We start from the raw sequence: 21,633 nt of genomic DNA, 5'->3' as shown, positions 1-21,633 counted from the left end.
TAGTTTAATTGTCATGTATCCGAAGCCATTGTTGGCGGCAGCGATTTCCCAGCTTGTACCTACCTGGTGCTTGGTTTGTAACCCCCGGCACTCATCACCTGGGTCACCTTGGAGCACATTTGGCACTAGTTGAGCTTGGAGGATTCATTAGGAAGTCACACTATCAAAGATGAATGACTTTCTTTTTTTAATGATTTAGGTGGGTGTTTAGTTATAATTGTCTTAAATTAGAAAAAAATTCTCCTGGTAGAGATTACTGTAGCCCTGCTTGATGGCCTGGAACCATGGTGGCACCTTGGTCACTCTGTCATCTCAAAGTTACCCTGTCCCTGAGGGATTCCCGAGCAAGTCTCTGAGCAGGGGTGGGAGTGGGGGGGTCTTCTAGTTGGAGATTGTTCTGATCAGCTCAGTTTCACAGGAGGATCCCTTCTATCCCCAGTTCCATTCAATGTTAAAGCTACACCTCCACCCCTCACCAGCAACCCGAGAAGTTACACACCAGGAGCCCGGGAGAAGTAGCGTCGATGGAGAAGGTTTTCTTAGATTGAAGTATATGTTGTTTTATAATGATGTTTCTGGTGTACAGCAAAGTGATTCCATTATACATATATACATATGTATATATATTCTTTTCCCATATAGGTTATTACAAGATATTGAATATAGTTCCCTGTGCTATACAATAGGACCTTGTTGTTTATTTTATATATACTAGTTTGTGTCTGCTAATCCAAGACTCCTAATTTATCCTCCCCTTTCCCCTTTGATAACTATGTTTGTTTTCTACGTCTGTGAGTCTGTTTTTGTTTTGTAGGTTCATTTGTATCATATTTTAGATTCCACATATGAGGGATATCGTATATTTGTCTTTCTCTGCTTGACTTACTTCACTTAGTATGATAATCTCTAGGTCCATCCGTGTTGCTGCAAATGGCATTATTTTGTTCTTTTTCATGGCTGAGTAATATTCCATTGTATATGTGTACCACACCTTCTTTATCCATTTACGTGTTGATGGACACTTAGGTTGCTTCTATGTCTCAGCTATTGTAAATAGGCTGCAGTGAACACTGGGGTGCATGTACCTTTTCGAATTATAGTTTTGTCCGGATATATGCCCAGGAGTGGGATTGCTGTGCCAACTACAAATTGGCACGTGCCATCTACTCTACAAGGATTAAATCATGAGCCGCTGCAGCTGCTGACCTTCAACACCCCCTGAAAGGATTTCAGGGTGGAGATCAGGAATGAGGCCCTCTGTGCTCTGGGAAAAACTGGTAGAACAGGTCTTTAGGTATTTTCAGGAAAAGATTTTATGAGCCTAATTCTTGCATCTCTTTGCATCTAGAAAAGCATTAAAATCATTAATGGTGACATCTGCTCCTCGTGACTAGCAGCCAGCCTCTGCCAACATGTGTGCTTCACTGCACGTCCCCCCTTCACTAAAGTCACATATAACACTGACCTTCCGCCTGCCTCTCTGGAGCACTTCCTCAGAGCTCTCTGAAATGCCGTCTCCTGGACTATTGTCCTCATTTTGCCCCCAATAAGATTTAACTCACAATTCTCATGTTGTGCATTTTTTTCATTTGACAGCTGGATCATATGGTAACTCTATTTTTAGTTTTTTAAAGAACCTCCATGCTGTTCTTCATAGTGGCTGCACCAATTTACATTCCCTCCAACAGTGTAGGAGGGTAACCTTTTTTCCACACCCTTGACAGAAGTTTTGAAACCCGTGCTGCCTCTTTTGGGGGGTGTTCTTCACTTTCTTTGGATTCACTGACACCTTTGCGAATCTAATGAAAGCTGTGGACCCATTCCCTGGAAAAATGCACACATGCATGCACTTTTGCTGATAGTGCCAAGGAATCCTGAACCCCTTGAATCCTGGTGCATGGCTTCTAGGCTACAAATCTTTGCTTTGGATATTCTGAAGTCTGTCCCATGGGAAGCCACCCCAGTGCGGAGACCGCTTTTGGTCCCCACAGAGTGACTTTCCTTGAACGGCATCTAGAGGTTCTCCATCAGCCTATTTCGAAAGAAGTTGAGGAAGTCTCTATGGTTGTGTAGGGGTGTACCTTGCTCGCCCTCATTGCCGTATAGCAGTGCACGTGTGGGTAGAAAGCCTTGTGTTCTGTTGGCTGTGTGTAACATGAGAATATTGTTCATGATATTTATTTATGATAATCCATGGTGGAAACTTGCCTCCTTGACCTGCATGTTAAGGATACTTGTGCTTCTCCTGATGGTCGGCTTTGTTTTTACATCACCAGCTCTGTAAATCACAGTGCGACCCAGCTTCCTTTTTTGCATGGGTTGCTAGGGAACTCAGCCTCAAACTTGTGTTCTGCTTCCAGTATTTTTGTATAGTCTCCTCACTCTTGGCTCCATCTTACTTTCCTATCCTCGTTTTCCCTTTATCTCCTTTGTTCTTATTTGTCTCTTATTTACTTGTAGTTTATTTTATGCTGTTCTAGTGTATGCATCTTTGCAAACCTTAAATACATCTTTGGAACAAGGCAGATATAAATCAATAAAAATGCATAGTGGCTAATGGAAGCTCTGGACAGCTTTCTCTCTGTGAAAACAATTGTCCCTGAATATAGAGGTCTGTTTCATGGGGATGTGGAGGGCAGTTGAGGAGGGAGGTGAGAGAAGAAATGAGGAGAGCCTTGAGGAGTCTTGAAGCAGAGAAGTGCGCATGGCTAGGAAATCTACCCTTACTGGACTAGAAAGAAGTGCAGGTCATTGAATTTGGAGTTTTTCCCCCTATCTTCCATTAAAAACAATAATCACAACCCTCCCCCACCCCATGCCGGAAGATATGTATTTTAAAAATAAGGTGATTTTAAAAAAGGTATTTTATCATGGAGAATTTCAAAGATACCTGGAAGTAGATTAAACAGAATAGTGAGCCCCCATGTACCGCTCACCCGGCCTCAATAACCATCAATCCATGGCCAGTCTTGCCCTATTCATGTGCTTCTCCTGTGTGATTATGATTTTTAATTTTTAAATGAAATATATATATATATATATATATATATATATATATATATATATGTACATCCTGTAAGTAGACACTGAGTTTTCTATCAAGTAAGGAGTGTGGCTCTGGGCTCACAGCAGCCGCTGAAGGCTGGAGTGTTGGTCTCCAGCCCTTCACCCCCGCATCCCAGCTTCCGCTGTCTTCACCTGACAAAGCACTCCGCTCCATAAATTGTCTCAGGCCACACCGTGATTGTCAAAGACTCTTTCAAACAGGGGAAAGGAAGGCGCCGCTCTCCCTGCTGGGCTGTCTGAGAATCACTGGGCTAGAAGACAGCCGCAGAAACAGCTTGGAGAAAATACTTTATTCAGTAGCATTTATTCTTCAAACACTGAGTTTTACTTTCTTCAAAAACTTTTAATTATGGAAGATTTCAAATACAGCCAAGAGTAGAGAGAAGGGTGTAACGAACCTCCATCATGAATCCATGACCCAGCTTCAATAACTCCTCCAAAACAAATTGTTTTTCTGGCCGCCTCACGTGGCAGGTGGGATCCTAGCTCCCTGAACAAGGACTGAACCCTTGGCCTCCGCAGTGGAAGCACGGAGCCCTAACCACTGGACCACCAGGAAATTCCCTCCTCCAGCATTTCTGAAGAAACGAGCTTGCGTTTCAAGATTGCTGATTTATCATTTGTCTTCCCTCTTCAAAGTCCATCAAAATGGTCAAAAAGTAAAAACAAACAAAAAAATAAATACGTTGGGGGGCTCCTGAGGGGAAGTGTGACTACAGATGCACCAATTTTGTAGTCATTAAAGCTGGGGGATGGGTCCATGGGGGATTCCTTACAATATTAAAAATATTTGGGCATCCCTGGTGGCACAGTGGTTGAGAGTCCACCTGCCGATGCAGGGGACACGGGTTCGTGCCCCGGTCCGGGAGGATCCCACATGCCGCGGAGCGGCTGGGCCCGTGAGCCATGGCCGCTGAGCCTGCGCGTCCGGAGCCTGTGCTCCACAATGGGGGAGGCCACAACAGTGAGAGGCCCAAGTTGGTGGACAGTAGGGAAGGCAGTCCCTACGCTCGGAGAACATGCTAGCAAATGTCAGCAAGGAAAGGTGGCTTGATCCAAGTCCTTCGTCACCGAAACAGTCCTGAGAGTCCAGGCTTCCGTAACCAGAACTGGCTTTCACTGTCTTGAGAGTGGGCATTTTTCACTGGAGCTTAGAAAATGCCCACCAGCCTCCACTGTAGATAAGCCTAGAGCTTCGTCTATAATAGGAACAGACAGTACAGAATTATCAAACGTATTCGAGGAAAACCAACATTGTGAAAGAGAGGCACCAAACTAAACAAACAAGAGAACTAACCCCCACAGAATTCTCCCAGGATATGGAGAGAGATTTCAATTAAGTAAAAGTGCTATCCATAAATAAAGAGCTGATTGCTGTCAAAAGAATATATCAGAGTTCTGGGAATGAAAAAAAACTGCTAACGTCACAAGCTCATTGGATGCAGTAGCTGATCGGCCATGGGCAGAGACTGAACCGATGCCTAGGCTGAAAGATTCTCTCCACAGGTACAAAAAGACAAGGAGATTTAAAAAAAAAAGTATCAGAGAAAAATTAAGAGACATGGATCAGGACCTGAAATTCACATATCGATCTAATAGGAATTTTCAGAAGCAAAGAACAGAGAGCTTGTGGGAGAGAAAATTATCAAAGTAACACTAGAATAAACAGCTTCCCTGAGCTGGAGAAAAACTTCAATCTTTAAATTTAGAGAGCAGACCAAGTGCCCGACAGGAAGATTTATAAAAGACCTGTGCCTAAAGGCATGGCGATTTTGAACTCCGAGGGTAATTACAAAAGAAATCCACATTTTCCAGAAAGATAAAAAATAGTAACCTAGCGTGAAACACCTCATCTGGAAAGCTAGAAGACAATGTTGCATTTTCTTCAAAGTTCTGAGGGAAGATTATTTTGAGATTTGAATTCCGTACTTACATCAGCCAGGGTCCAACCAGGGAAAGAGGGACCAGGGGCTGCATTTCTTTGGAGGCAGGAACGTCAAGTTTCTCCCTTTCTCCTGCCTTCTCACCTCCTGCCAATGCCTCCTATTGGCAGAACCTACGAGGAAGGCAGCTGGCAAACGTCGTTTGCTATTTCCCAGCCCCAGCAGTACACAGCTGAGTTTAAAAGGGCGGGTATAGTGCTGAGACAAGTAAGTATTCAAGTGTGGGAGCACATGAAGGATGTTTTCGGATACAGAAGTTCTTGGGAAGTTTAACACTTTCTGAATGAATTATTCGAGGTGTTCTCCATCAGACCAATGCAGTGAACCAATAGAGGAAAGAAGACAGAGCTGTTGGACACAGCAAAGGCCAAGACAAATGTCCTGTGTCTGTGGCATCCCCTGTGAGGGAACCAGTGTCGTGCAGAACATCCCAATTCAGCTGCCTGTTCACTTCCTGTGGAGAAGCTTGACGGGCGAGGGAGGGAGAGCGGGTGAGTGAATGTGCGGGAAGGTGCCCTCTGAATGCTGTTTCATCAGACGTTGAGATGCGGTGCAGGTATCGGGTCTTCCCTGGGAAAATATTTGATCCTGATCCAACGCCTTTCCCCTTTTAGCAAAGAAGGATGAGCCCAGCAGTGTTCAGGGACCCCTCTGCTGGTAGCATCCCCACCTGGGCCTCCTGTGCTCTCGTTCTGGCCTCTGGCTCTTTGGTGCCCACTGCCCAGCCAGCCTCTCTGGCCCTGCCCTGTGCTCTTCCCAACACAACCTGCTCTGGGCTGACCAGAGCTACATCATTTGCCATTTAATTTGCACTTTCATAGGAAATAATAGATTAACCAAAGGAATGAAGCACTGACTTTAGACTTTCAGGCTATTTATGGCCAGTGGAAGGGAGGGAGGGCTATTTCGGGGCTTCGCAAATTGTTCCAGAGAGGCCACAGTTTTATATAAGCATTTCCAGGGAGGAGAGTCATGCAAAGACAAGAGAGAAATGGAGGTTGGTGGAGGGCTGGTTAGGGAAGGGTGGGGACGGTGCAGGCCCTCTGGATGCCACCTGATGAAAACCGCCTTAAAAAGCATCTTAAGAAGCTCAGGTAATAAAGACACGGATTTCCCAAATGTGCCAGGTATTGGTAATTGCCTACTCCTGACCATTCTTCTCTTTTCCTTACTTCTTGTCTTAGTCTACTCAGGCTGCCATAACAAAGTGCCACACCCCAGGTGGCTTAAACAGCAGCAATTTATTTTCTTACGGTTTGCCAAGTCCAAGATCAAGATGGCGGCACCTTGGCAGGGCTGGTTTCATTTTGAGATCTCTCTCCAGGGCTTGTAGATGGTCACCTTCTCTCTGTGTCTTCACATGGTCTTCCTTCTGTATGTTGTCTGTGTCCTAATGGCATCTTCTTCTAAGGACACCCATCAGATTGGATTAGGGCCAGTTCTAATGACCCCATTTAACTTAATCACTTCTTTAAAGACCGTATCTCCAAAGACGGTCATACTCTAAAGCACTGGGAGTTAGGACTTTAACATATGAATGGTAGGAAGACACAATAAGCCCATAACATTCATAGAGCTCCGATTTTATGGACGACGGCAATGTACCCAGCTAAAAACTTAGATTTGCCAGGCTCGATTGTAGCTACTGGTCAATGAAATGTTAAGCTGGAGTTCTTGGGTGAGATTTCTGGAAAGCTCTTTAGAAGGGAGGCCGAATCAGCTTGGGAGCCCCCTTCTGCCATTTCTCTTTACCCTGCCTGAAATTCTGATGTGATGGCTGGAGGTCCAGTGGCCATCTTAAGAGCCTGGGATGATGGTAACGTCCTCAGAATGAAAAAGAAAAGGGCTGGGTCCTTGGTGGCTTTATGGAGCAGCCATACCAGCCCTGGATGGCCTACCTCTGGACTGATATTACAGGAGAGAAAAAGAAATCCCTCTCTTTTTTAAGCCACCAGTTTTCAGGCCTGTGTTACTGCAGTTGAACATAACATCTAATTGTCAGGGCAATAAGTACTTTCATTTTCCAGTCCTAGAAACGTGTTCCCTGCAGCTTGACAGGGCAATCTGTAAGGTGGGGCCTGGCTGGAGGAGCAGCAGCTTGGGGAAACCGTGTCTCCGCCACTGATGGAAAAGAGACAGAGAGCGACGCTCCGCGCGGATGACTCCATAGCTGAGAAATTGGCAGGCGGCGTTAGCCCCTCTGAGGATCTCGAAACAGACGGTGTTTGAAGTGGGGTGGGGATGCCATCCTGCGTCTTCTGAGAAGCACCTGAAGATAAAAGCTCTGGAAGCTGAGGTGTCTGTAAAAGTGACATGCCGAGAATCACTGAATGGCTGTGAAGGCTCCTCGGGCCCTTTACGTTCCCTCTGCGTAGAGCAGAAGGGCCCTGCGCTTAGGCAGACGTTGTCCTACTCTCGAGGGGTCAGTGTGAGTGGCGTTCGTCTGGTGGGGTGTCACCGGTGGGGAGGGAGGGCTGTCGCTGCATGGAGCACGTGGGCAAGGCTTTCAGCGGCATCTTCTCCCTGGGCATGCACTCAACATACCAAATGAACCTGAAGCTGGGATTCGTACATGACAGCAGGGAGATAAGCAGGGAAGAAAAGGCACATGAGGGGGATGATGAATATTCTATTTGTGACATTTTTCCTGTATTCAGTCAAATAGAAGAAAGTGTTCAAATAACGAGCAGTCACTTTGGTGGCTAGTGTGGCAGTTCCTTGGTAACGCGGCACTTAACTCGCTCCCTTCTGAGGAGGGGCGGGCTTTCGTGGGGTGCTGGGGGCAGGTGGGACAGGGACGTGGGAACAAGGTAGAGATTCTGGGAGAACGTTCCATGCCCAAGTCTGCCCCTGACTTTTGCTGGAGGGGGCCTCTGAGCCTCTTTCGCTCTGCGCTTCCTCCCATGGAAAGAATGGAAAAGAAGATGTGCTGCGGTGGGTGGGAGGAGCCACATAGGGCCCTGGTGTGTGAGGGGGATATGAGTCCCAGGGATGGATACAGGGGTGCCCATCCTGGGCCTGACCCCTGGCTCTGAGCCCTGGTCTGTTCCTGCTTTGCCACAAAGGCACACGTGCCAGCTGTGAGTTGTTTTGGGCCTCTCACTGTTGTGGCCTCTCCCGTTGCGGAGCACAGGCTCTGGACGCGCAGGCTCAGCGGCCATGGCTCACGGGCCCAGCCGCTCCGTGGCATGTGGGATCTTCCCGGACCGGGGCACGAACCCGTGTCCCCTGTCTTAGCTTGGATGAAGGAGTTGATTCGTGATGGGGGTAGGTATGAGAGAGAAGGAAAGGAAGTCAACACGGAATGTGGTACAATGAGAAGATGAGCGCTGGGGGCCATGGGGGCTCAGTCCCACTGAGGATGCCTAAGAGACAACGTAAAGCTTTCTCACAGGGTGAGGGGCACGAGCCACCAATTCTGTCCAGCAGCAGGAGCGCCAACCCTGCAGCCCTTCAATTTCCCTAGCACGCAGCCCAAGCGTGCTCTGTGCACAGGAAAAGCCCTTGGGCAGAGCTGCAGGCGTCTTCCGTAAAACACCGGTGGTGTGGGATCAGTCAGTGCCAAGGGGTACGGATGGGGCGTTGGGAGTGACTGCTACTGTGCTTGGGCAGTGTGTTGCCTGGGTGTGCGTACAGGTATGGGCCAAGTAAATGCTATCACATACACCAGTTTGTTTCCAGATCCATCCCTGCCTTTTCTAGCCTGCTTTGTCTCAAGGGGAACTGCATTTCCCTGCTCCCTTGCTTTCTGACTTCCTGGTATGTTTGGCCAACAGGAGACACTGATGGAAGTCCCAGGGCAGGAAGAGGGAAGACACCAGGGTATTTCTCCCCACATCCCTGCAGCAGCTGGGTCTCCTCCACAGCTTCAGTTTCTTTCATAGACTGTGGCTGCAACTTTTGCCAGGTGGCCCCAGCTTCTAAAGCTATATTTCTACCACCCCCTCCTTTTGACTTTCTAGCTGGAAATGTGGTTGCATGGCTGGGCTTGCCCTTTTGCGCCTCTGTCATTGCCATGAGAAAGTATTTTCCCCTGTATCTGCCCCTCGTCCTGGGACCCAGAGTCAGACTTGACCCCAATCTGTGATGAGGAGCCACAGCCGGGCAAACTAGCAGTCAGAAGCAGAGCTTCCCAGTCGAGCCCAGCTGAGATTAGCTGACCTAAAGATGTAAAAGCAAGCATAAATGAGTGTGGTTTTAAACTACGAAGCTTGAGGTGATTTGTTATGCAGCAAACGCTGACTGATAAACACCACCCATTCTCAGCTTCCTTTATAACAAGCACTACTGTATCGTCAGGGAAAGCTGAAGCATGAGAGAATCATCCAGGGTAGTTAGAGAGTTCAGGGAATATGAGATAACATTTTGTTGAAGAGCCATTATGTGCCAGGCACTGTGCAGGAGACTTTGTGTGTGTTTATGTGTTCTTCAATTCTCATGAAAACTTTGTGAGATGTATACTGTTTGCACCGTTTTACAGTGTGGAGGATGAGGCTGAGCACCATTCATTCTCATCACCTCTCATCGGCTTGTCACACAGATGCCCATTCGTTCTTTGGTCCAGGTCTCTGGCCACGCCCACTTTTCGTGGCCGTGCCCCGGAACCACCCGCCATCCCTCACCCTCTGTGGGTGGATACTCAGCAAACGTGGCTCCGTTAAGGCTCTCCCTGAGAGCTGCCAGGTCAAAACTGCTTCCCAGGGATTCAGCCATTTCTGGGAAACTTTGAGTGAATTTATTTCACCAGGATCTGTTCATCATCTCTCTCTTTTAGGACATTTCCTGCAAGGATGAGATTAGGTCTGTTGAATGCTAATCACATCCAGTGATGTCTGCATGAGATCAAGACTGTAGCTTTGTTTGATGCTTCAAATTTATTGGTAACTCAAATTAATTCACTTGGCAAATAATTACTGCTCTCCCACTTGGAGGCAGGCACCATGTGAGAAGCTGGGAAGGCAAAGATGCATAAGTCACAATCTAACTGAAATTAGAATTTTAAGGATATCATTTTTCATTTGGTATGACTACCTAAAATATGCGTATGGTTTTTAGTTCCCTCTGAAGAAGTAAAACCAAGTGGCATTTTGGGGCCACCCATGTCTCTTTTGGGAATGATAACCCAAAGGAAAAGTCTGCTGCAGACAGAAGATGGGCATTTTCTCTCTCTCTGCTCCCATGCATGGTCCTCTGAGTAATCAGTAATGGTCGGATGCCTTTCCTGAAAATTCTGCTTAACCTGTAATAAGAATAGTTTCTTGTTTGTTTTCTCTGTTGGTTTTCAAATAGAAGATGAGGAAAGTTCTGTGATGGGCAAGTCTATCTTTATTCCAGGTAACCCTCCCAGGCCATCAGCAAGTTCTGTAATTCGGGGCTGGGGAGGGGGTTATGGGAATCTTCTGACTCTGAAATCAACAGCCCGTTGCCACTGTGGATGAATACCCTCTGAAGCAGCATTCTGCAAATTGCAGTCCACCAAAAGCCTCCTCCAAATCATGAGGGGAGGGCTTGGAAAAGTACAGATGCCTTGGCCATACCCCAGATTTACTGAATCCAAATCTGGGGGGCTGGAGTCAGAAGAGCTGAATTTTTAATGTGTCCCCAATCCCCCTGCCCCCGCCCCAGTGCATCTCAAGCACACTAAACTTTGAGGTCATACTCTTCTGCTTCGTTGCAGCTTGAATCCCACCCTAATATTGTCCACTTAGGGTTCTGATTCTTGGGGGGAACAATCTAGAATTTTCTCTTTAAGAGCTAAAAGCACACATTACAAAAGGGGAAGGATACTGTTGTAGTCGTCTGTTGCTGCCGAACAAACCATCCCAAAGCTTAGTGGAATTAAACAACAGTTTATTATCATCGCTCATGATTCTGTGGTGGTTTTTGCCTGGGGTCTCTCACAAGGCTGCATTTAGAATGCAGCTGGGGCTGGAGTCATCTGAAGGCTCGACTGCACTGGACCTTCAAGGTGGCTTCTGCACTCACGCGTCTGGTGCCCCAGTACTCTCGCACATGACGTCTCTCTCTAGCAGAGTAGCCTGGACTTCTTTCCCGGTGGCTCAGGGCTCTAAGAGGCAGGAAGTGGAAACCTCCAGTTCTGTTAAAGGTAAAGTGTACAACCCACAAAGCTCACGTCTATGGAATTCTACTGGTCAAAGCAGTCACAGGTCACCTAGATTCAGGAGGTGAAGGAATAGACTCAACCCCTCAGTGGGGAATGGAATGGACATGGCTGGCTCCCCTCCACAATTTGTGGAGCTGAGAGCAAAATAAAAACGTAGGGCCCCTTGTTCGAAAAACCAGGAGAAAGTGCTGTTCCAGATACTTAAATATAAAGCTTTTCTCCTTTCTCTCAGGGTCTTTCCCTTGACCTGTCATGGTGTTTTAAAATTTTCTATTTAATGTAGTTCTAAGTAAAGAAAAATTAAAAATGTAAATTATTAACATGAATTTACCATTTATCTATATCTTGTGCAATGTCAGTTTTACGTGCAAATGTAAGAGCATTGAACTCACGCAGCATCGGTGAAATTACACATTTTGTGTTACGAAGCTTGTACACCCATATGTATTTTGTTCTTAGCAGAACAGAGGAAACGCTGCACAAAACGAACTCGACTGTTTTACTTGACTTGATATGCATGCATTCTGCCAGCACTCTACCTTCTGCTCACTGATAAACAAGGAAGGGGAAGGAGTGAAAGAAAAGGAACTCCGAGGTGCCTTGTCTTTCCCTTTTCTTCTACGTACGTCACCATTTTCAGTGTGAGTGGTTGGCTAACACGGAAGTAATGCAAGAAGGAATATGATAGGGCTCCTTGGTCGTTTGTGTTTCTTCAAACGCCAGTACTTTCTTTCTGCATCTGGAGCAAATACTGTTTCAAATGGAAAGCATGGCCTCTTAGGTCTGTCAGCTCCCCCACTTACTCAGCTGTAGACATCACATACTCACTTTGCATTTGCCTTGAGTCTCACTGAACTCCCAGGCCTTGTGGGTTCACCAGAATTCTGTGCTCATGGGGCATCGTGAACCCCAAGGCTAACGGGGCAATAAGAAATGGTGGACACACATCTTGTATGTATTTCCTCTTGTCACGTGATGTCCTATTGGCCCATCAGACTTCACTGACAAAACACAATTTCAAACATAAAATTATAAGATTGCTCGTCCATGAAGTTGGCCGTGGGTGTATATATACACAGCTGTATGCTGGTAGATGTTGAATAACCAGGTATCTGCGGAAAGAAAGGCCCTGATTGATAGTATTTACCACCATGGCTGATTTCAAGCTATCAACATGATGTCACTTAACACAAAGTTGGGAGGAAATGCCCACTATCAGCTCTGGAGAGTTGGTATGAGCTGCTTCCAGAACAGAGGGGAAGGCATTGATGATGGCAGCCATCTTTGGACACAAGCTAGCACATATACAGTGACCCTAAAAAAATAGAGATAGAGAGATACATATACATACCTGTGTGTATAGAATGAAAAAAGACTGAAAGGATATATACTAAAATGTTAAGTGATTATTTCTTGGTCATAGGATTAGAGGTGATAATAATATAATAATTATTTTTGCTTATCTGTAGTATCCACATTTTCTAAGATAGATAGGCATTACCTTTGTAATAAAAACATCCACAAAATGTCTCCAAAAAGTTAGTACAATCTTTAAAGCATAGGTTTAAAGGAGTGCAACTCTGTAAAAGTTGCTACACGCCATGAATAATTTACAAATTAAATTGATTTTAAAGCACAGCTAAAATAAATTTGATAAGATGGGCCACAGTTATGTTCTTTCTTATCATTCACATTTGTACATTTTATAGTCAATGAGGAGTGACAGCCATTATTTAGAATTCCAGCAAAGAGCAACCATAACTCTTTGTCACCTACTCAGCATCTAAACAATGGCCTGACTGCTCACCTGCCTGGCCTGGGCCGGAGGGAAGGGAACCGGAGTCCACACTAAATAACCAAGCTTAGGACCGCTGAGCCAGAAAGGAGGAGAGGATGGCCTCTTCGCAAAACTGATGAGAGCCGTAAGGGGGGTTGAAATATGTCAGCGAGACCTAAGAGGAGGGGATATCAGCATGTATCAAAATCTCACACCGAGGCCGTGAAATTGAGTTTCATAAAGATGAGGAGATAGGGAAACATTTCAGGCCAGGAGCTGGGGAAGGAGAAACAAAGCAACCAGGGGTGGAGGAAAAGGACTCAAATGACAAATCCCAGAGAGCCCCTGGGGAGTAACCAGCCTGTAATGAGCCTGCGTCCTACGTCCATGTGAATGTTGGATGAGCACAGGACCGGCCAAAGATATTCCTAATTATCTTGGGGGTGAATGGGGAGCTGCAGCATTGTAGTAAAATGAACTGTGGTCACAGGGAACCTAGCTGGATCCTGCTAAGAGGTTCCTTTCTCCAACGGAGAGTCCTGGGAGGAAGCCCGCCAGCCGGGGAGGGGCACGCCTCTGGTTTGTGGGAAGGGAGGAGAATTGAGCATCTGTTTGGTGCATTCGGTGCAACATCAGGGACTCTACCCGCTTCTCAAACTCTAGTGTGCCCATGAATCACCCTGGGAGCTGGTTAAAATGCAGATTCCGATTCAGCAGGGCTGGGGTGGGGCCGGAGAATTTGTATTTCTAAAAGGTTCGCAGGTGATGCTGACTCAGCTGCCGGTGTGTGGACCACAGTTAGCAGCTGGGTCACAACGGCTAGATCGGACAGTCCCCTCCTCTGTGCTCAGGTTCTAATGAACTGGCGGAGCATCCTGCCTGGCCGGGCATCGGTCGGGAGGAAGGAGCCAGGACAATTTCCCCACATCCCTTCTTCCTGTTTGGGTATTCAGTGTCTCTCCCGCCTCCCTCGGTCTTTCTTTCTCTGCACAGCCTTCCTCTTTGCAACAGCCTCGTCATTACTGCAGGAGATTTATTTTTAGAGTCAAGGCCACAGAGTTGCAGATTCGGCAAGGCCTAAAACAAATCGACAAACGGAAAGTGTTTGTCTTTGAAGCGGTGTGAATGAGGGGCCCGCTAGCCCAGCCGGTCGAGAAGCTCTTATCTCCTTCTCTCTGCTCGGTTCCCCAGTCACCCACGTGGGCTGCCTCTTCCTCCCTCCCAGATCAGAAAGGAGGTGGAAACACAAGAAGCAACTGAAATCTCCTAATCGTTCCCCTTGAGATCTTGCCCAATCCCCCTTTTAGCCAGCCACCCCGACAGAGGTGGCGGCTTCCAGAAAAGGCGCAGCACGAAATAAGACAGAGTTCGGCCATGTCTGAGCCCCAAATCCCGAGTGAAGGGATCAGGGTCAAAAAATAACATTCATAAAAATAAGTAAATACGAGGTGGAAATGATGGAGGTCGTGAGAATTTTCTTTCATTTTCCTCGAGCTCCTAAGTGGGGACTCAGTGAAGGACAGGGAAAAAACAGCCTCGCTGCGTGATAACTGTCTCAGAGCCTTTCCAAGCCCCGCCCTTCGGGACAGAACAGCCACTCGGCTGACTCTTGTTCACCCTCCCAGAGGCCTCACCAGTAAATTTCCTCTTGATTCCCTCCTCTGGGTTCCGGGGCCACGTCCCCCCAGCTCCATTGCTGTGCTCACCTTAGGTGGTAATTACTTGACAGTCAGTTCTTAGAAACCCGCTCAAGACCACCTTTCCCAGGTCCTCCAGTGTGCCAGGCACTGCGCCACATGCATCCTGATAATAGAAGAAAAGAGTCCTAAGCTACCATTTATTGAAGGCTATCATGCATAGTGTACAGTGCTGAGTGTTTTTATGTGAATTTAATTAGCTCCCTTAGTTCTCACAGCAGTGTTCGCAGGTAAGTATTACACCCATTTTACAGAGGAGGAAACAGAGGCCCGGGTGGAGTTAGAATGGATTCCTTCTAATTTTTGGCACTCCTGATTGTGTGAGCTTTGGACTCTGGGTATAGAGGTATTCCCCTCACCCACACACACAGTTTCCCAGCTCAAGATTCTGAGCTCCTGGTTTTCAGATTGCCTCTTTTTGGGGACCTGGCCTGAGAATCCCAGAGGTCAGTGATTGCTTAGGTCAGAGGTTTATGGGGAGTTGGCAAGGTACGTGGGAGGGGGTGGGAAGCAGTTTTAAAGGCTTTACTTTTTAGAGTAAAATGTAAATACACTAGCTATCTATTTTACATTTGGTAGTGTAGATATGTCCATGTCACTCTCTCACTTCGTCCCAGCTTACCCTTCCCCTTCCCCGTGTCCTCAAGTCCATTCTCTATGTCTGCTTCTTTATTCCTGGATGTGGACCACTTTTAAAGTCTTTATTGAATTTGTTACAATATTGCTTCTGTTTTATGTTTGGGGTTTTGGGCCGTGAGGCATGTGGGATCTTAGCTCCCCGAGGAAGGATCGAACCTGCACCCTCTGTCTTAACCACTGGAACTCAAGTCCATTCTCTACGTCTGCGTCTTTATTCCTGTCCTGCCCCTAGGTTTTTCAGAACATTGGACCAACCCCCCACCCCACGTCCAATTTCCTCTGCTTTGTATGAAGAGGTAACTACTCCTAAAATCAGATCGTGAAGGAGGTGGAGGTACCAAGATCTGTTCATTTAACCAGTATTTCCTGAGTGCCTGCTATGTGCTCAGGAAAGCACATCCCTGTCCTCAGGATTTGTCCACTGAATGGGAAGCCGGGCAACAAACAAGTAAATGAATGAATGTCTCATGTAACTTACACGGAAAGGAGTCATATTGGGTAAGGAGAAGGTGGTGGGGGGCTATTGTAGACAGGCTGGTCAGGGAAGGGATTTGGAGTAGAGACCAAGACAAGGTGAGGCAGACGGGGAGCAGTGGGGAGCAGTTGGCTGGTGGGAAAAACAACTGTCTAGAGGCAGGACCAGGCTTGTAGGGTTCAGGAAATAGGCCAGCACAGCCTAACAGGGGCTGCCAAGCGTCGGGGCAGGGAGAGCTGGGGCTTGATTGGTAGGCAGGACCAGATCAGGAGGGTCTTGCAGGCCATGGTGAGGAGTTGGGATGCTTTCCTTGAGTAGTAGGTCAAGATGGCCTTTGGTGGCCATCACTTAGCTAGAGAGTGGGTAAAAAGTGTCCATTCCAGGGCTTCCCTGGTGGCACAGTAGTAGAGAGTCCGCCTGCCGATGCAGGGGACACGGGTTCGTGCCCCGGTCTGGGAAGATCCCACATGCCGCGGAGCGGCTGGGCCCGTGAGCCATGGCCGCTGAGCCTGCGCGTCCGGAGACTGTGCTCCGCAGGGGGAGAGGCCACAACAGTGAGAGGCCCGAGTACCGCAAAAAAAAAAAAAAAAAAAAAAAAAAGTGTCCATTCCAGCCCCTCCTCAGGTACTCAAGCTGAAGGTCTGCACGGCTGGGGGAAAGCATAACGAGTCACACTGGAGATTCCCAAGTAGAGGGTCCTGGACCACACTTTGAGAAGCTTGGCTCTGAGTTATTTGTAGTGAGGTGGATGGACCTAGAGTCTGTCATACAGAGTGAAGTAAGTCAGAAAGAGAAAAACAAATACTGTATGTTAACACATATATATGGAACCTTAAAAAAAAAAAGGTTCTGAAGAACCTAGGGGCAGGACAGGAATAAAGACGAAGATGTAGAGAATGGACTTGAGGACACGGGGAGGGGGAAGGGTAAGCTGGGACGAAGTGAGAGAGAGGCATGGACATGTATACACTACCAAATGTAAAATAGAGAGCTAGTGGGAAGCAGCCTCATAGCACAGGGAGATCAGCTCGGTGCTTTGTGACCACCTAGAGGGGTGGGATAGGGAGGGGGGGAGAGAGGGAGATGCAAGAGGGAGGAGATATGGGGATATATGTATACGTATAGCTGATTCACTTTGTTATAAAGCAGAAACTAACACACCATTGTAAAGCAATTATACTCCAATAAAGATGTTAAAAAAAAAAAGACATCTGGTCTATGTGATAAGCAGGAAGTCCCCATTTAATAGTCTCTCTCTCACAAGTGATGGCACAAAACAGTTGTCCAGATATCTTGTAGGTAGAAGGTGGGGGCCATTAGCTGGGGAAAAGGACAGAAATAGCAGTTGGGAGAGCCACAGGCCAGCACTATCACATCCCATACAAGGACCACAGTGGACCTCAGGAACATGGGCACAAAGAAGCAAGAAAACAGTTTGCATAGAAAATTGAACATAACGTCAGCTCCATGAGAGCCGGGATGTGGTCTGTTTGCTTCACTGCAACAAAGCCTGGTCTGGCATCTAGTAGGTGCTCAATAATATTTGTTGAATGAACAGATGAAGCAAAGAAAAAGTAAAAAACCACGGGATCCCTTAGAATGGGAAGCTATTGATGATCATTACTCTCTCGTCCAGCCCCTCCTCAATCTCCTCAATCAACTTTCTTTTGGACTCTGTGAGGTATCCAGCGTCCTTTTGGTCATCCCCATCCAATATTTTCCTGCCCCACTTAAGCTAGTGTCACGTGCAACCCAAAGAACTTTACTAGGACAGTAGTATAACATTAATGACCATGGCCATGCCAACACTGTTCCCACCATATCCATTTCTTCATCTTCCTGAGTCCACAGCTAGACTACATTTCCCAGGCTTCCTTGCAGTTAGGTTGGGGCCATGTGACTGAGTTCTAGCCTATGGAAAGTAGGCAGACGTAGTGTATCTGAACCATAAAAATCTGTCACTCAGGAGCCTCCATTTTCTCATATTGTTCTACCTTGACCTTGGAAGCCACATATTGAAGTTCGTAGTGCTGTTTTCCACAAGATGAAGGGATCCGGGATCCCTCAATCACCATGTGCAAGGCCGTCCCTGGAACGCCTGATTGGAATGTGATGTGAACTAGAAATAAGCCTTTCACACATTCTGTTAAGCCACAGAGATTTGGGGGATGTTCGTTACAGCTCCTTGCCTGTCTCCACTAACTGAAAGACCTTGTAGCTCAGGCATGACTGTTGACCTGAAAGGCAGTGGGGAAGATTCCTTGGGCAAAGGAGCAGCTCCACACCAGAAGCATCCTGAAAGCATTGTCTGTGATGCTGATGGAAAATAGGAGGGACCCACCCTTTACCCCATACTTCTAGACCTCCTCAAGGGCTCTGTGAAAATAAAAACAAACAAGAATTCTGCACAGAACCTTCGGTCATGCCACGTACAGAGAATCTACTGGGAACAGAGCCCCCTGGAGCAGCAGTAGCCCCAATTCCCCTGACTTCATCAAATGGTGATTTTGTATAGGGATGAATTTGCAATTTGTTTCCCTGACCTGAGACAGATGGTTACGATGCCAAAATCTTACATTATTTATGAGGCTGTGCAACGTTGGGGAAAGGACTGGCCGGGTGGTTCCAGGTCTGTGTCACAAGGGCAGGTCATGCTGCCTCTCCCAGACTGTGTCCTGGTTTGTAAAGCGAAGGGTGGGGCGGGGAGGGGCGGGATGTGTGGAACAGACAATTTTTGGAGGTGTCTTCCAGGACAAATAGCTGAGAATTCAACATCAGCATACCCAAAGGAAGGAGAATAGATGCATTTTGAAAATGAAAGGAAAACAGCAAGGTGAGCCTGAGGACCGGAGATGTAGCCTGTGCTCCGTGATTGAAATCTCCAGGCTGTCTTTCTCCCCCATGCTGAGGCTGAGAAACAGGCAACCAGACGCAGCAGTAAGATATCCACGAAGCCGGCCTTTCAGGCTCCTGAGGGACAGCACGGCAGAAGGGCAGGGTTGCTATAGGAGAAAGAAGGCTGGAGCCAAACACGGAGCTGCCGTGTCTGTGACCCAGACTGGCCATCACTGTGGAAGGCCAAACCGGGGAGGCCTGGCACAGGGCCAGAGCTGTCACCGTCTGGGCATCTGAGCCCAGGGAGCCCCCGAGGTCAGCTGTCTCCCCAGAGTGGAGAGCGGCCAATTTGCACTATCTCAGCTGCCAGTTGCCGCCAAGTCACAGCAAAGCATTCAAGGTACCAAAGACAGCCCATGTTGCCCACATCCGCTCCTGTGACTGAAGCCGAGGCTGGGAGGGGCCCTGGCACACAGGACTTGCAGGCAGCCAACTTTGGCAGGGGGGTTTTAACCTTTTGTGGACCATGCACCCCTTTGGCGTCTGGTGAAGTCTATGCGCTTTTTCTCAGAATAATGGATTTAAACGCGTCATATAGGATCGCCGAGGAAACCAATTCTACTGAAACGCAGTTATCCAAATATTTAAAAACAAGTTTGTGAGGGAGTCATACATGTGCTTCTTTATTAATGCATTCAACAACAAGATTTAGTGGCAGATCTAATAACTACTCTCATTTCACCCTAGCGAGGAGTGTAAGCGATCTTTAAAGATATCTGCAACAGCTCTGATGTGCTGTAAAGATAGCTGTGGTTTCTACTAGTGACAGTCACAGGGACTGCTGATGCTACTATGGTTTCTTGCCTATGTTCATGATGGAAGGAAGTGCTCAGTTTCAGTTAGAGGTTAGTAAAACTGAAGATGTAATTTTTTTTTCCCATCCGAGTTCACGGACCCTTCCATGTTACGCACAGACCCCTTTGCCTGGTATGGAATGGCTGCTAGGGGACGGGAGTGCTCTGGGGACACAGACAGGGCTCTGGAGCAGTTCTTTTCTCATCTGTAGGCAGGGCAGGTAGGACTAGATCGGGGTTGGCTAATCGGTGCAAAGTGCTGCCTCCCCGCTCCCCTGCCCATGGTAAGCCTCGCTAATTGATCGAGGCTCGGCTCCCCACAGAGCCCCGAGATGGGCAGCCCGCTTCTCAGCCCAGCGCTTCAGGCAGCCATCGCTAAACGATTGGACCTGGCACCAAAATGAAACCGATTTGCCATTCCAGGGCTGGAAGCTCTCTAAGGCCCATTTCTGCCCTGACATGATATGATTACCCATGATTAAAATATGGTCCCTGCCCTCAAGGAACTTCGGAACCAGTGAGCATCTTAAAGGTCGGTGGGGAGCGAGGAAGGGGGACATCCCTACACAGTTCCTCACCAGGCATTCAGTCATTTCACAGTCAGGGCATCGATTTTACTTTTCGACTTGTAATTTCCACCTCCTGGATTCCATTATCACTCGCTCAATATCCGACGACTCGCCATTTCTCTGGCCACCACTCTGAGACTCATGCATTGCTGAGCATAAGCAGAAGACATTGCCTAAAACACATTACTACCTGGAAGTAATGATTGGGTTTTACACAGCCAAGACCTTGAAGCTTCTGTACATGAGCAATCATTCCACCTTCCTCTTTCCCAGTCACGTGGACTCCCCAGAGGGAACCCAGAATTAACCCGCTGTGCTCAAGCCCCAGACCCGGGACACCCCAGCCTCTCTCATCCACGCTCCTTCCCTTCATGTATGAAATACCCCGCAGCTGGAAGCTGCTGCTCCTGCCTTATGTTTTAGAGATGCTGCCATGAATAGATTTTTTGGAAAACACCCAAATCTGTCTAACCATAGCTGCTGGGAGCATTTCTTTATTAACCCGATGGGGAGGTATAACGTAGTGGCAAAAGTTTTAAGCCAGTGGTTCTCCAAGTGTGGACCCCAGCTCTGAAGTGTCAGCATCGTCTGGAAGCTTGTTAGAAAAGTGAATTCTCTTCAGGATACTGATTTCATTTCCTCTGGATGACTGTAGCGATTATTTCACAATGTATACATAACCTGTGCTCTAGAGCCCACAAGCCACAACTACTGAGCCCTTGTGCCACAACTACTGAAGCCTGCGCACCTAGAGCCCGTGCTCCGCAACAAGAGAAGCCACCACAATGAGAAGCCCACGCACCGCAACCAAGAGTAGCCCCTGCTCGACGCAACTAGAAAAAGCCCGAGTGCAGCAACGAAGACCCAACGCAGCCCCAACGCAGCCAAAAATAAATAAAAAATGAAACAAAACATCAAGTGTGACTCCTGAAATATGTACACTTTTTAATTTGACAGTTATACCTCAAATAAAAATGGGTGTGGGGAGAAAAAAGAAGCAAAGCTAATTCTCGTCCACAGGAGAGACCCACTACTCAGAAACTCTGGGAGTGGGGCCAGCCCCTGAGGCCCCCAGGGAATTCTAATGCACTAAAGATGGAAAACCCTTGGATTGAGGTCCATTGCCATCACCTTTTCTGGCCTCAGTTGATTCCTCTGTAAAATGGGAGCAACAACACTCACCTCCCTCACCTCATGAGAGGATGACTCAAACAGTGAGTGTGAGAACCGTTTGCAAAGCCAAGACAAGGCCAGCTATTATTATTATCAAGCACTTTGTTGCAGGATTTTGGGGGTGATGGGGGAGAGTTAGGGGAGATTTCACTTTAAGCTGAGAGACTTGAACTCCACCCTGGTTGGAGAAATGCGGGGATCGTTGTTTTCCACAGCTGGGATACTCTGGGGCTCAGCCCCAAGGGCTTGCCTGGCTGAGGCCATGTCACTACTCCCCATTGACTGGCTCTCTGGGGACTTGACTTCCCCACCTGAAAGTCACAGGCATTTGAATCCCCCTCAGATCTTTCTCCAGTGACTCTGGTTCACAAAGTTTCTAATTCAGGTCAATTAAAATTCCTGGATCTGAGCCGCCTGGTGGGGAGGGAGATGACAGGGCAGCAGCTTTGGCAGTGGAGACCAGGTGACAAAACAAGCCGGG

The sequence above is a fragment of the Mesoplodon mirus genome, assembly GCF_964341445.2.
Source record: "Mesoplodon mirus genome assembly, chromosome: X".
Classification (NCBI taxonomy): Eukaryota; Metazoa; Chordata; class Mammalia; order Artiodactyla; family Ziphiidae; genus Mesoplodon; species Mesoplodon mirus.
Note: the sequence above shows the minus strand (reverse complement) of the source record.